General features: G+C 37.0%; 1 long non-coding RNA gene across 1 annotated transcript; it reads left to right on the top strand.

Annotated features, from left to right (window-relative positions):
- Positions 1–355: 355 nt before the first annotated feature.
- LOC135076631 (uncharacterized) lies at positions 356–3,998 on the top strand. The gene is made up of 3 exons (XR_010258327.1): positions 356–430; positions 1,607–1,721; positions 2,781–3,998. It is a non-coding gene; the product is annotated as an uncharacterized LOC135076631 (long non-coding RNA).
- The last annotated feature ends 10,755 nt before the right edge of the window (positions 3,999–14,753 follow it).

The raw sequence follows: 14,753 nt of genomic DNA, 5'->3' as shown, positions 1-14,753 counted from the left end.
TCCAAAGGTACGTGCGCCAGGCAGGACGCCTGTCGCGCGCCATGACGCTGATGGTGCCGCGCGGAGTCCGACTCCGACTCCAGCGGCTCGCCGTGCGCCGAGTGCACCTCCAGCGCGTCCTACAGGATGCCGGTGCTGCCCTCCAAAGGTACGTGCGCCAGGCAGGACGCCTGTCGCGCGCCATGACGCTGATGGTGCCGCGCGGAGTCCGACTCCGACTCCAGCGGCTCGCCGTGCGCCGAGTGCACCTCCAGCGCGTCCTACAGGATGCCGGTGCTGCCCTCCAAAGGTACGTGCGCCAGGCAGGACGCCTGTCGCGCGCCATGACGCTGATGGTGCCGCGCGGAGTCCGACTCCGACTCCAGCGGCTCGCCGTGCGCCGAGTGCACCTCCAGCGCGTCCTACAGGATGCCGGTGCTGCCCTCCAAAGGTACGTGCGCCAGGCAGGACGCCTGTCGCGCGCCATGACGCTGATGGTGCATCCCATGGCAATATACTACTTACTTTTCCGTCAGCATGTAACACTCCTGTTAAACTATATCAATCATAGGGCAAGTTTTGGTCACGAGTATAACTTTGCAACAAAGTGCTAGTGTTCCAGAGGATATTATGTGCATCAAATTAAACAAAGTTTATTAAAAAGTAGTGTTACTTAGTACTTACAAGTTGCAGAATTCCAAAAACTCCCAAGCATTCAGTGGGGTAACGTTATCCGAAGTTTCGAATGTTGCCATCCCTCTTGCGCAAAGCGAGATGCCAACATAACTGGTGGAGACTGATAAGACCTGAAACTGCGTAAACAGCGTTTCAGAGTCTACTACAGGTCTACCTGTAGTTAATTTTTTAAACGACCAAACTTAGTCAGCGGACACAAAACTGGCGACGGGCCGAGCAACGAGCGGGGCGGCGCGACGCGGCGCGTGGCGATGCATACAACAACATGACGGCAAGGGGGCGTCCATTAATTACGTGAGACAATTTTGGCTATTTTTAACCCCCCCGCCCCCCTTGGTGAGATTTCATGAGATTTTGCCAGACCCCCTCCCCCACCCCCTAATCTCACGTGAGATTTTCCAAAATGTCTATTTGCAATGTAAATGAGATAATCCATGCTTCGAAAATAATAGATTTTATAAAAAAACTCGACTTGCGTAAAAAAAATTACTGAAATGATAAAACAAAACAATTTAGGCCCAGTTTTTTTACTTTTAGTACAATTTTTAACTATTAGTTTACATTTTGTTAATATTTAAGCATTGGTAGCAAACTGCGGATCTAAAAACTGGACCTGTGTTCCCAAATGCAGACGGAGGATTTACTGTTTGTTGTGGAAAAAAATTACGTGAAATTTCTCAACACCCCCCCTCTCCCCTACGTGAGATTAAGTGAGGTTTTTCTGGACCCCCTCCCCCCCTAAAAGTCTCACGTAATTAATGGACGCCCCCTAATATGGTGACGCGCACAAAACGGCCGGGGCGAAGCGAGGCGTTCGCAATACTACTCCTCATCGTCGCGTCGCGTCGCCCATCGCTCGGCCGTTGCCAGTTTCGTGCCCGCAGACTTAGTAGTTATTACCCGATCCTTCTGTAATGATGTGTTGTCGCAGAGGAGGTGTTCCGCGCGGTGACGGACTCGAGCGCGGAGTCTGCGTGCGCGGAGGCCCGGCGGCCGGACAAGGCGCGCCGCCGCCCGCGCAGACACCACACGCCCACCAACGCCAGGTGAAGCAAACACACCTCAAACTAACTATACATTTACTAGCGGCCGCCCGCGACTTCGTACGCGTGGATCCTGTTTTACCCCCTTTTCCCGAATTTTCTTTGCTATAAACCTCACGGAGCGCGAGACCTTTCCAACGAATGCAAAACCGTGGAAATCGGTTCGTGCGTTCTGGAGTTATAGCGTCAGGGAGGAAAACCCGACTTATTTTTATATAGTAGAAGATTGCGATATTAGGGCCATTTCCTACGGCAATCCTCTGTCATGCATACACACTGAGGGTTTTCGCGATTGAAAAATCCGCCAGATGGCAATACGTAGACGCGAGGTCCAAATGCTGCACAATTGGTTATTTTTGACATGACATTGACAGATATGTCGAAATCCGCGTATGTCTGATGGACCTCGCGTCTACGTATTGCCATCTGGCGGATTTTTCAATCGCAAAAACCCTCCTTAATAGGGTATTTTAATTCCAATGTACCCATCTTTTTTTTTTTGCGGGACACGGAATCCTACAGAAATGTGTCCGTGGGAAAAAGCCCTTAATATAGTGCGCACTTATACATCTAAATATGCAGTTCTATAGGTAATAAAATTCGTCGTCTCCAGTAAACATTTATCAGTTATTATTACCTATATTGTAGATTTGTAAAAAAGTTTACACAATGGCAAAAGTCAAATTGGAACAAACCTGCGCATGGGAACTTCTTGACGATTTCGTCGTTATCGACAAAACAAACTCTGTGAAAGACACTTCATAAAATTAAATCTGAATTAAATATTTGTTACAATTTTTGCTAAGAGGAAAAACCAATTTTCCTACTACTGCTGGCACCTATCGGAGGGTTAAGCTTACTCCGTGTCCTGACACCGCGCGGCCACAAAATAAAGGACTTTTCATCTGCGTTGTAAATTGTATAACGCTCCACAGATGGCGACACTAGTTACAAAAATTTTTAGAAATGGATGATAAAGCCTCAATAATTAGAAAGATTACAACAAAATACTCGCTATACTTAATTAAAAAAAAATCTAAAATATTTTCATTTTGTTTCCAGATATCAACAGCGGCAAGAGCAAGAGAGAAGAGATTTCACGATACACGTATAAAAACTATGACAATAAAGACTGCTAAAAGCAAAATAATGAACTATTAAAAATGTTACTTAGATAAATTTTATCGTTTTATGAGAAGAGACTGCATGGCGCAGCGTACCAAACAATGAAACGAATGGGTGGATTAATAGTTGTGAAAAAAGATTTCTCATTTAACCATTTACACAAAAAAATATTATCATTATTACATTAATTAATACTTTTGAGCTAATAAATGCTCCTATTCGTTTCCACTGTTTCCTACACTGAGGCGTGCAGTCTAAAAATGTTTGTAAATATTTTTATGGGTTTTGTACATTCGGAGAAACGTCGCGGCCTATTTATAAAAAATGAAATTGAGACAAAATTCTTACTGAAAATATTCCACATTCATTCGACAGCTACTCAACTAGAAATACCGATAGGTACGTTGACACACTCGACTATGAAAGGTCTCGTATTTACTTCTTATTTTAAAGCTCGTTTCAACTTTCAAGTTACTTTATCTATTAGCTCAAAAGGTCTAATTTAAAGACGATACGAGAACCAAAGCAGTCTGCAGAATTGCTAAAACTTAAGTGGGGCTTAACAATGGACGAGGCACATACCTCATAGATCTCCTACGTGAAATGGAGATCAGTGGGGAATAGGTAAAAAAGCAAAAGATTCAAGTCATCAAAATTGCAAATAAAAATATTTTTGCTAATTTGAAATAGTTAAAAAATATGATGGCATTTTAAGGGTTGTTGTTTTAGCTTGATAAAGTTAGCTACTACGTGACCTGTTATAGTCGAGTCAAAAATTTACTAAAATAATGAACAAAATAGATTCAGCCCATTATCTACAATTTCCAATAAATACCGATTCATATCTGATAATGTAAAAAGTTTACTAGGATATAAGAGACTGGTGGTTTTATTATAAATAATTTATAACTACTTGTCTTGTTATACAGAATGATTTGTTAATCTCATTTTATGAAATTAATGCTAAAATAATTGTCAGTATACCTACTAAACACATTTGTTTACATTGTTATACTCTTTGTATAATACTTATTATTATAAATACCAACATGGAACTATCATTTATTCACAACGGTATTTTGTTATTAACTATCACTTCCTGCGAGTTTGCTAAATTTTGTAAATATACGATAAGGAAATAAAAATTAACTAATATTTATGTATTTTATTCACCCCTCATTATTATTGCTTGTGTTACGAGTGGGTTCATCACAATCCCGGATCACGAGTAATTATTACTAGATAACTGCACAAGAAATACGTAGGTACTATGTAATAACGCCCTAATGCACAAGTGGTTTAGTGAATATCCATGAGACTTGGATTCGATGCCCAGTCAAGTTAGTAAAATACTAATAGCAGCCGTGGTTGTCTACTTCTCAGAATGCATTATATTCTACGTTTTCCTCATTGATTTTTGTATGCAAAAACTTAGTTGTGTCACAAGTTTACAACTTAGCTATTGTCAATAGAGAAGTTGAATTTTCTATTATTTATGTCTCTGCATATCATCGATTCCAGGAGTGATTATCTTATGTAAGGAAGAATATACATAGAATAGAACACCGCAACGCCAACCATCTAAGTCTACCTAAAACCTCCATAAACAAAAAAAGCTATGAAACCATGGGGGGGTTTGGCCTGCTCCGGTACCCTCACTCACTCGGCGTGACAACAATTAGTATTGCTTCACGCCGGTTTCCTGTGAGGCCATGGTATCACTCCGGTCGAGCCGGCCCATTCGTGTCGAAGCATGGCTCTCCCACGGAGAATTAAATAGATTAAGTATCCATTGCCTAAACTTAAAAGATTGTACCACAGCTAGTAATAGAAAGGTTTAAAGATGGTTATTGCCTAAATCGATGCAATAGATAAAATCTGGTCAAATGGAATCTTCTGTATCCTTTGGCAAGCGCCAGAACTTCAGCCAGCTCCCTGGCGGCCGGCCAGCACTACAGGCTACATACAGTGAGTTCCGGAGGTAATTGCCTGAGCGCATTTAGATAATAACTCAAAAATACGTTTCTTAAAGACATCATCGAAATGAACTCTAAAATAACTGGAGAAAACGTAACGTCATAAAAATGCAATTAGACGCTTTCAAAAGCTCCTAAAGTGTTACGAGTAATGGTTAGTAGATAGGTATGAAAATCCCTGTAGTTTCAGGCTCTGCAATAATTAATAAATAAACTGTTTTAAAATAAGTTAATCTAGTTATAAATTTTAAGCAAGTGGCATTCTCAGAATTATAATAATACGGTGAAAAGGCTTTTTGAGATCTCATAAAAAAACGAATTTGTTTTAGTCCTAATTAACTACAGATAGATCTACAGGGTGGAATTTTGTAATGCCACCTGAAGAAAACATTCCTTTATTTTTGAAAAGAAATAAAACTGCATTCAAAGAAGCTTGCTACACCGCACCGGGAAACAAACCAATTAAAAATGTTAAAAAATGTACATCCTGTATTTTTATTGCATCGATTCTTCACAAAAAATCTTAAATTATTGTAATTATTTACAGAAAATTGTATGGTATAGTTATTTAATTTTTAGCGTTAAGAGTCGCATCTTAAACTAATTATAATTTTAACCCTATACTTGGCAACGACGGTTTTGGTTAATATTTGTGATTTACATTATAAATATTGGATTTATGAGGAGTAAAAATCATGTAAAAAATACGAAAAAAAATCTTAGATATGTAGTTTTGGAAATATAGTATGTATCTTTAAGTGCACATTGCCAGCTTTGTAGCAAATTAAGACATGGTTTATTTGTTAGTAGAAATTAGTTATTTAAATGAAAATTACTATAAAACCTTAAGCTATTCCTTATTTGAAAAATAAAAAATAAATATCTTTTACAAAAAACTGAAAACAAAGTAAAAAAAACACTTCAAAGTCTGTAACGCCTTGCAAGTATAGCTGCATTTGGATGTATGAGAACCACTCCATCAGCGTCGTTGGTGTACCTCCTGAACCTCAGACCCCTCTTACCATCCAGGAGAAGCAAATGCAGATAGAACACATGGGAATCTTGCAAGACCATTAAAGAAATACGAGGGGTATTGATGCCAACTGGTACCGAACTGTGTTCACGTCTTTGATTGAAGATAATTAGATATCCAACTTACAGTGGAAACGCAAGATAGTGGAAATGGATATCTGGCTGGAACTCTCAGGGAAACTATGCAGCAGTCGAACTGGCTAAAATTCTTCAATCACCAGCTCTATAACCAGAAGCATGAAGCAGCCTGGACAGGCTGCTCGCTTTTTGGGGTGATTTGGGTTGGTTGGAGTAGGAAGATAACCACCCAAGAGAACCAGGAGGCTAAGTGCAGCTTCTAATTCATCAGCTGAAGTGTCACCGCTTCTGACTTTTGACCTGGTTCGAGATTTTTGAACCATAACCAGCATTTTGCGCGCCTGATTTTGTTGCTGCAGCACTAAGTTGTCCAAAAAACAACGATTCTTTAGTAAATGAATTAAAACTCATATCAGTATATTATAATTTACAGCTTTAAATATTACTAATAACATATCCCTTTTTTATGCGATAAAATCTATGAAAAAATCATAAAATAAAGTCAACGAGAACCTGGCAATGTGTCTTTAAAGATACATTCAAAATTGAAAGTAAATTATTACGTATCTGACAATGTGCATTTAGGGATACATTCGGACAATCCGCATCGTACAAGAATAATTATACAAGTTTTGGGATGAAAAAACAGCACTATCATCAAGAAACATTTATTTACTATCCATATTACTACAAATAATCACCAATATTCTTTTAAAAAAACACCGAAAATAATAAAATTTATCAGCCGGTGCGTAGACGCCTGTCAAAGGTCTGACATTTTGCATATTACTGTCAAATCTGTGCAGCCTGTAGGGATTCTATACTGTGTAACACAATCTGTAGTATTTGGGCTAACGTTATATAAAAAAAACATTTGAAAATAGTTTTTGGTTTCTCCCCCATATTTTTGTTTTGGTCAACGTATCTTTAAATTCACAATGCCAAGAAAAGGGTTAAAATTGTATGGTATGGTGGTAAATTTTCGAAAATTTTTCGAGTCTGAATGCAGTTCTTTTTTTTTATAAAGGAATGTTCTTTGAGTAAAATCGTCTATCTACAGTATTAAGGGTACTTTCCCATCCAGGTAGCATTACAAAATTCCACCCTGTATAAATAAATCTTCTAACGCTATATTGAACAAAGGACAATGACCAAAAGTGGTCCAAATGTCCACCACTAATGAGACCTATATTGGCTTATAGTCCATTAAATAGAGATTAACTTTCAGTATGGGACGAAAAAAAAATAAGCTGTCAGTAAAAAGTTATGACCGTATGAAAAATTGTAGTAGTTTACGCGCTAATCTCAGGAACTACTGGTCCGATTTGAAAAATTATTTTTGTTATGGATAGCCCATTTATCAAGGATGGTTTTAGGTTATATAACATCATCCTACAACCAATAGGTGCGGAGCAGCGACCACCCGACCATAATTCCAATATTGTTGTCTTTCTTCTGAGCTTATTTTTTTTTTCTTTTAGCGAATATCTAACACGGCACACTAAACGACATGACATATCATGCATAGATTAGTCCAAAATGTGCGATGGATAGAATGATATCAAGAACATTTTTCGGTTGAAAAGGTAAAAAACATGACTTTTCATTCAGTCATAACTTTTTACTGACAGCATATTTTTGATTGCGGTTTGGTTATAATGAATCAGTATTTAGTAGACTATTTGACTATATAGGTCTCGTTAGTGGTGGACATTTGGACCACACTCCATACATTTTTGGTCATTGTCCTTTGCCATTAGTATATCTAGATTCTAGACTAGCCCCAGTAATTGGGCGACCGCAGACGGATCGCCGCCCGATGGCGCCCGTCACACGCCCGCTGCAGGGCTGACACCACGAATGACAGTGACATACCACCACTTAGTACCTCTATTCATGTATTATAGCCAGGATCTACGCTTACCACTGAGTGTCTACATGAAATAAATCAATAAAGACCATAATATTATGTAGTTATTATAATTATGAAGAAACGCTTGAGGAAAAACGAACAAAAAGTAAGTAATGGGCAATAATAAAATCAATCAAATAATGAAAATGAAACTGATCAGCAAGTATGTGACACTTTCAGCACCAAGAGGTAGTATAGACGGGCATAATAATTTACTGGAGCAGTTTCATCGAATGTCATAACGAAAACGCTACAAATGTAAAAAATTAAAATAATTTGTACTTTGTACCTGTACGTACTTTGTACTTGGTACTTGTACTTGGTACTTGTACTTGGTACTTGTACTTGGTACTTGTACTTGGTACTTGTACTTGGTACTTGTACTTGGTACTTGGTACTTGGTACTTGTACTTGGTACCACTTATAAACGTCAAAATGTAAATAATAAAAAAAGAAAAGGTAGCCCTTATGGGGCACTTTACATGTCTCCTTATCTTTTGGGCCCTACCAGCGCTTCGAGACAAACTAATATGGCAAGGAGAAGAAGCGCCGGAACAAACTCAAGTTGAAAAGTTTAATTGAAAATTTGAAATACTAGTTTTCGAAAATAATTTTAGCTAGTTATTACGTTGTGTCACCCCTAACGCCAGCCATTGTGTGGCATCCTAACAAATGGTTAGTGGAATCGTTTACAGAATGGTTAAATTATTTTGTCCCACTACATACTGGTAGTTACTATTGGCCATGATAACTCAGGGTAAAAACCTACAACTTCTACTTTAATTTTATTTGAAAAGAGAAATGTTTATTAAATTTAGTAACAAGTAAAAATTTAAACAATAATTTATCTTACAAAAACAAAGTAAATCTTGTGTTGAGAAGTAAATTTGATTCTCGAAGAAGTCCGAAATCTGAGTGCAAGCGATAAATCAATTTAGCGCGCGAAAAACTTTTGGCCGTTAAATTATCCGCACATTAGTTTTTTATCGAAGTCACGGGCGCGGGCGCGCGCACAGCGGGTAAGTCCAATTTAAAACTGAAAGATGTGTTACTCGTAATACCTACCAAGACTTAGTAATCCAGCTAGTAATCCAACATTTTCTAAGTTCAAAGTATGTTCTAAAAGACTTCGAAATGTTTCTACATCCTGCACCATCTTTTCTACATTACAGAAAAAAGCAAAAAACAACTTGAAGTCCAACCTCCTCGTACTAAATGACTTCGAAACTTTTCTAAGTTGTGCACCACCTTTGCTACATTCGATAGAAAAAGTGAAAAAAATTAGACCGTACTCTATTGTGCTAAGACTTCGAAATTATTCAAAGTTCTGAACTACCTTTTATACACTACAGAAAAAAGTAAAAAAACATTCGAAGTCCAATCTCCTTTTACTAAATGACTTCGAAATTTTACTACGCGGCTACTGACACTCCTGAACCACCTTTGCTACGTTCGAAAGAAAAAGCGAAAAATTTTAACGTTTTATTTGGTACTTGCACCTGGTACTTGCACTTGGTACTTGCACTTGGTACTTGCACTTGGTACTTGCACTTGGTACTTGTACTTGGTACTTGTACTTGGTACTTGTACTTGGTACTTGTACTTGGTACTTGTACTTGGTACTTGTACTTGGTACTTGTACTTGGTACTTGTACTTGGTACTTGTACTTGGTACTTGTACTTGGTACTTGTACTTGGTACTTGTACTTGGTACTTGTACTTGGTACTTGTACTTGGTACACAGGGTTGGCATGTTTAATACAACATGTTTTAAAACATGTTAAAAACACTGTTTAAAACCAATTTCAAATTAAAGTGTTTTTATAGTGTTTACATAGATTTAAAACAAGTGTTGAACAATGTTTAAAACATTAATATAAATGAATGGAAATAAAGATAAATGAATGTTTTGTGACTATTATACAGGGTGTTAGGTAAACGGTCATAAGTATAATAATATGAGCCGACACTAGTCCATGTTAACATTTGCAATATTATTATGGTACCTATGGTGAAGTCAGAAAATTGATATCATCATTTATATTATTTAATTTTCGTGATTTTATAAATTTTATTTTATACAGGGTGTCCCGTAATGTAACGTCAAGCCGGAACTGGGTGTTGAGGCAAGTTGTGCTGGTTATCAGAAAAATATAAAAAAAAATCTATGTGGCATATTTTAAAAATAATAGGCATTTAAAAAAAAACAAAAAATTCTACTCCAGGTGACGGTCCTTTTACTCGTGTTGCCACAAATCTTCACTTTTTCCACATTTTTTTTTGTTATGTAACCCTGAATAATGCTTTTCTAAATTGTTATCAAAATTACAAAACCAGCTGCTCCAACTTGGATGAAAAAAATACATTATTCCCAAAAAAAAATATCAAAATAAAAATTTTGCCTAGTTTAAACTGACTGTACTGAAAAAAAATTGTACTACGCGAGTGTGGCAAGTGACGTCATAATTTGGCGCATTTAGTAAGGATTCAAAAACACTGTAAAATCTTGCTGTAATTGTCGACAATTTTTGTTTATTGGAAATAATCGCGTTTTTAACTTTATCTACCTTGGTTAAAAATATTATTCTAATGTGCCCAAAATTCAAGTTTCTGGTTTAAGTGAGGTGGAGAAGCCATTTTAAAAGGTATGAGCGGGACGGAGAGGGCCATCTTACCAAGCAGGGATGTTATGGATATCCGTAACCGAAACTATCGGATATCCGAAATAAAAAAATGTCCATAACCGTAACCGAAACTGATTCAAAAGTTACGGATAGTTTCGGATAAATGCCAAACTGCAAAACTCTATGAAATTTGAAGTATACACGCCGCAGCTGCAATGCCGCGCTGCCGATTTCATAGTTTTGCAGTTTGCGGTTGCAGTTTGCGGTCTGCGGCCCGTCTTGGAATTGTACCTTAAATCTTAATATTTGTTACCAACTTGTCTGGCATTCGCTGGCACCATCTAATATGCCAGCCTGTTTTACCTTTATCATACATAGGTGTCGTCTTAGTTGGTACATAAAGTAGCTATGTGGGTCACGCTCACGCAGCATCTTGCTATTTGTATTATACCTACATTTTTGAAATTCTAATAATTCCGTAACCGAAATTATCCGAGACTTTCGGATAATCTGAAATGATTTTATATCCGTGACCGTAACCGAAACCGGTATAATTTATTCTAATATCCGTAACCGTATCCATAACCGAAACTTCATATCCTTGTTATCCCTGTTACCAAGTACAAGTGCAGGCAGAGCAGGTAGTAAAGGCGCGCGCGCACGGGTGACTTTTGTCACAGTATGTCAACTACTAATTACTGTTATGGTGACAAAAGTTTCTGTGACTGACTGTACGGTAGTCAGTCACAGAAACTTGAATTTTGGGCACATTAGAATAATAATTTTTAACCAAGGTAAATAAAGTTAAAAACGGGACTATTTCCAAAAAACCAAAAATTGTCGACAATTACAGCAAAAAATTACCAAGTGTTATACCATTTTGGAATCCTTACTAAATGCGCCAAATTATGACGTCACTTGTTACACTCGCGTAGTACATTTTTTTTTCAGTACAGTCAGTTTAAACTAGGCAAAATTTTTATTTTGAAATTTTTTTTGAGAATAATGTATTTTTTTCTTCCAAGCTGGAGCAGCTGGTTTTGTAATTTTGATAACAATTTAGAGAAGCATTATTCAGGGTTAAATACCAAAAAAAAAATTTGGAAAAAGTGAAGATTTGTGGCAACACGAGCAAAAGGACCGTCACCTGGAGTAGAATTTTTTGATTTTTTTTAAATGCCTATTATTTTTAAAATATGCCACATAGATTTTTTTTTATATTTTTCTGATAACCAGCACAACTTGCCTCAACACCCAGTTCCGGCTTGACGTTACATTACGGGACACCCTGTATAACATATGGTACTTGTACCCTTCAGAGTTTAAAAGTTTAATTGAAAATTTGAAATGCAAGTTTTTCGAAAATAATTTTTGCTAGTTATAACGTTTTGACACCCCTAAACGCCAGCCATTGTGTGGCATCATAACAAATGGTTAGTGGAATCGATTACAGAATGGTTAAATTATTTTGTCCCACTACATACGGGTAAAGTTACTATTGGCCACGATACGATAACTCAGGGTAAAAACCTACAACTTCTACTTTAATTTTATTTCAAAAGAGAAATGTTTATTAAATTTAGTAACAAGTAAAAATTTAAACATAATTTATCTTACAAAAACAAAGTAAATCTTATGTTGAGAAGTAAATTTTATTCTCGAAAGAGTCCGAAATCAGAGTGCAAGCGATAAATCAATTTAGCGCGCGAAAAACTTTCGGCCGTTAAATTATCCGCACATTAGTTTTTTATCGTAGTCACGGGCGCGGGCGCGCGCACAGCGGGCAAGTCCAACTTATAACTGAAAGATGTGTTACTTGTAATACCTACAAAGACTTCGTAATCCAGCTAGTAATCCAACATTTTCGAAGTTCAAACTATGTTCTAAAAGACTTCGAAATGTTTCTAAATCCTTCACCACCTATGCTCCACTACAGAAAAAAGTGAAAAAAAAAATTTTGAAGTCCAATCTCCTTGTACTAAATGACTTCGAAATTTTTCTAAGTCCTGCACTGCATCATCCTTGCTACATTCAATAGAAAAAAGTGAAAAAATTTATGTCAAACTCGATTTTACTAAACGACTTCGAAATTTTACTACGTCCTGAAACTCATCCTTAAAATAATTTGTACTTGGTACTTGTACTTGGTACTTGTACTTGGTACTTGTACTTGTACTTGGTACTTGTACTTGGTACTTGTACTTGGTACTTGTACTTGGTACTTGTACTTGGTACTTGTACTTGGTACTTGTACTTGGTACTTGTACTTGGTACTTGTACTTGGTACTTGTACTTGGTACTTGTACTTGGTACTTGTACTTGGTACTTGTACTTGGTACTTGTACTTGGTACTTGTACTTGGTACTTGTACTTGGTACTTGGTACTTGGTACTTGGTACTTGGTACTTGTACTTGGTACTTGTACTTGGTACTTGTACTTGGTACTTGTACTTGGTACTTGTACTTGGTACTTGTACTTGGTACTTGTACTTGGTACTTGGTACTTGTACTTGGTACTTGTACTTGGTACTTGTACTTGGTACTTGTACTTGGTACTTGTACTTGGTACTTGTACTTGGTACTTGTACTTGGTACTTGTACTTGGTACTTGTACTTGGTACTTGTACTTGTACTTGGTATTTGTAAAAAGAAATATATCTATTAGTACCAAGTAAACCATAATAATTTATTTTACAAAACCAAACTAAATCTAGTGTTGAGAAGTTTTGATAGTCGAAATCGAAAGAGTCCGAAATCTAATCCAACATTTTCTAAAATTCAAACTGTTTCTAAAAGTCTTCTTTTTTGCTACACTATAGAAAAAAGTAATAAAAAAATTTTAAGTCCAATCTCCTTGTACTAAATGAGTTCAAAATTTTTCTAAGTCCTGCACCATCCTACTTTCGATAGAAAAAGTGAAAAATTTTCAAAGGCCAAACTCTATTGCTAAATAACAAAGAACTTCAAAAAAAATTTAAGACCTGCAACACCTTTGCTACATTCGATAGAAACAGTGAAAAAATTTAATTTAAAGTCTCTATTGTGCTAAAAGACTTCGAAATATTTCTAAATCCTGCACCACCTTTGCTACACTCAATAGAAAAAGTGAAAATTTTTCAAAGGCCAAACTCCATTGTACTAAATAACAAAGAACTTCAAAAATGTTTCTAAGTCCTGCACCACCTTTGCTACATTCGATAGAAAGAGAAAAAATTTAAGTCCCTACAACTCTATTGTGCTAAATGACTTGGAAATTATTCTAAGTCCTGAATACCTTTAATACACTACAAAAGAAAGTAAAAAAAATGCGGAGTCCAAACTCATTTTATTCTAAACGACTTCGAAATTATTTTAAGTCCTGCACCACCTTAGCTACATTCGATAGAAAAAAGTGAAAATAAAGTCCAAACTCAATAAACGACTTCTAAATTATTCTAAGTCCTGCACAACCTTTGCTAAACTTAATAGAAAAATGTAAGAAATTTTCTAAGTCCAAGCTCCATACTAAATGACTTCAAATTTTTTTAAGTCCTCAGTTTCCAGTCCCTAAGCGGTTAATGTGTTTGGAAATTCGGCTAAGTATGTCCTGTTCACCTAAGCATGTCTAGCTCGATGTTCCCTCGTCAGTCCTGTCTCTCCTGTCAATAGAAGTCTACTATATCACCAAGTTTCCGCTGCTGCTGAGGCGCCGCCCATCAGCAGGCGTGCCCCAGGCGCCGCGGGCAGCCGAGATTTACAGCCCAGTCGGGAACACGCTTTACGAATGTTTGACTTGCCGCCATATCGCTACATACGCGTTATACGACCAAGAGATACCGTGCTTTATACGAGTAGTGCGATGACGCAATGAAATTAAACCTCACATTAAAACAGTGACGACACAGTAAGTACCCTCAAAAAAAAAAAAAAACAATATTTTAAAAATTAGACAGTTGAAATAAAAACTGACTTACCCATTTCCTTCTGGTCGCGAAAAACGCGAACTCAGCTAAAGAAGGTACCTACCTGGAAAACAAAAAAAAAAGTTTAAATGAAGGTAGGCAAGATATAAAAAAGTATCTAGGGAAAAAATAATTGAATGAAATAAATGGTCCGTTTTTTCTAAGATATCTTTCAATCAAGCTCATAGAATTTAATTTGAAATAAATCTATTACAGCAGCAAAATCTACTTGCGTAGGTAGGTACCTACCTCACTATGAAAAAAAAAATTGTAGGTAGGATGAGTTTATCGGAATAGTTGCTTATCTCACATTAATAAGAGCATGTAGTATAATTCAAACAAATTAC

The sequence above is a fragment of the Ostrinia nubilalis genome, chromosome 1, assembly GCF_963855985.1.
Source record: "Ostrinia nubilalis chromosome 1, ilOstNubi1.1, whole genome shotgun sequence".
In the NCBI taxonomy this organism is placed as follows: domain Eukaryota; kingdom Metazoa; phylum Arthropoda; class Insecta; order Lepidoptera; family Crambidae; genus Ostrinia; species Ostrinia nubilalis.
Note: the sequence above shows the minus strand (reverse complement) of the source record. Positions and strands in the feature narration are given on the sequence as shown.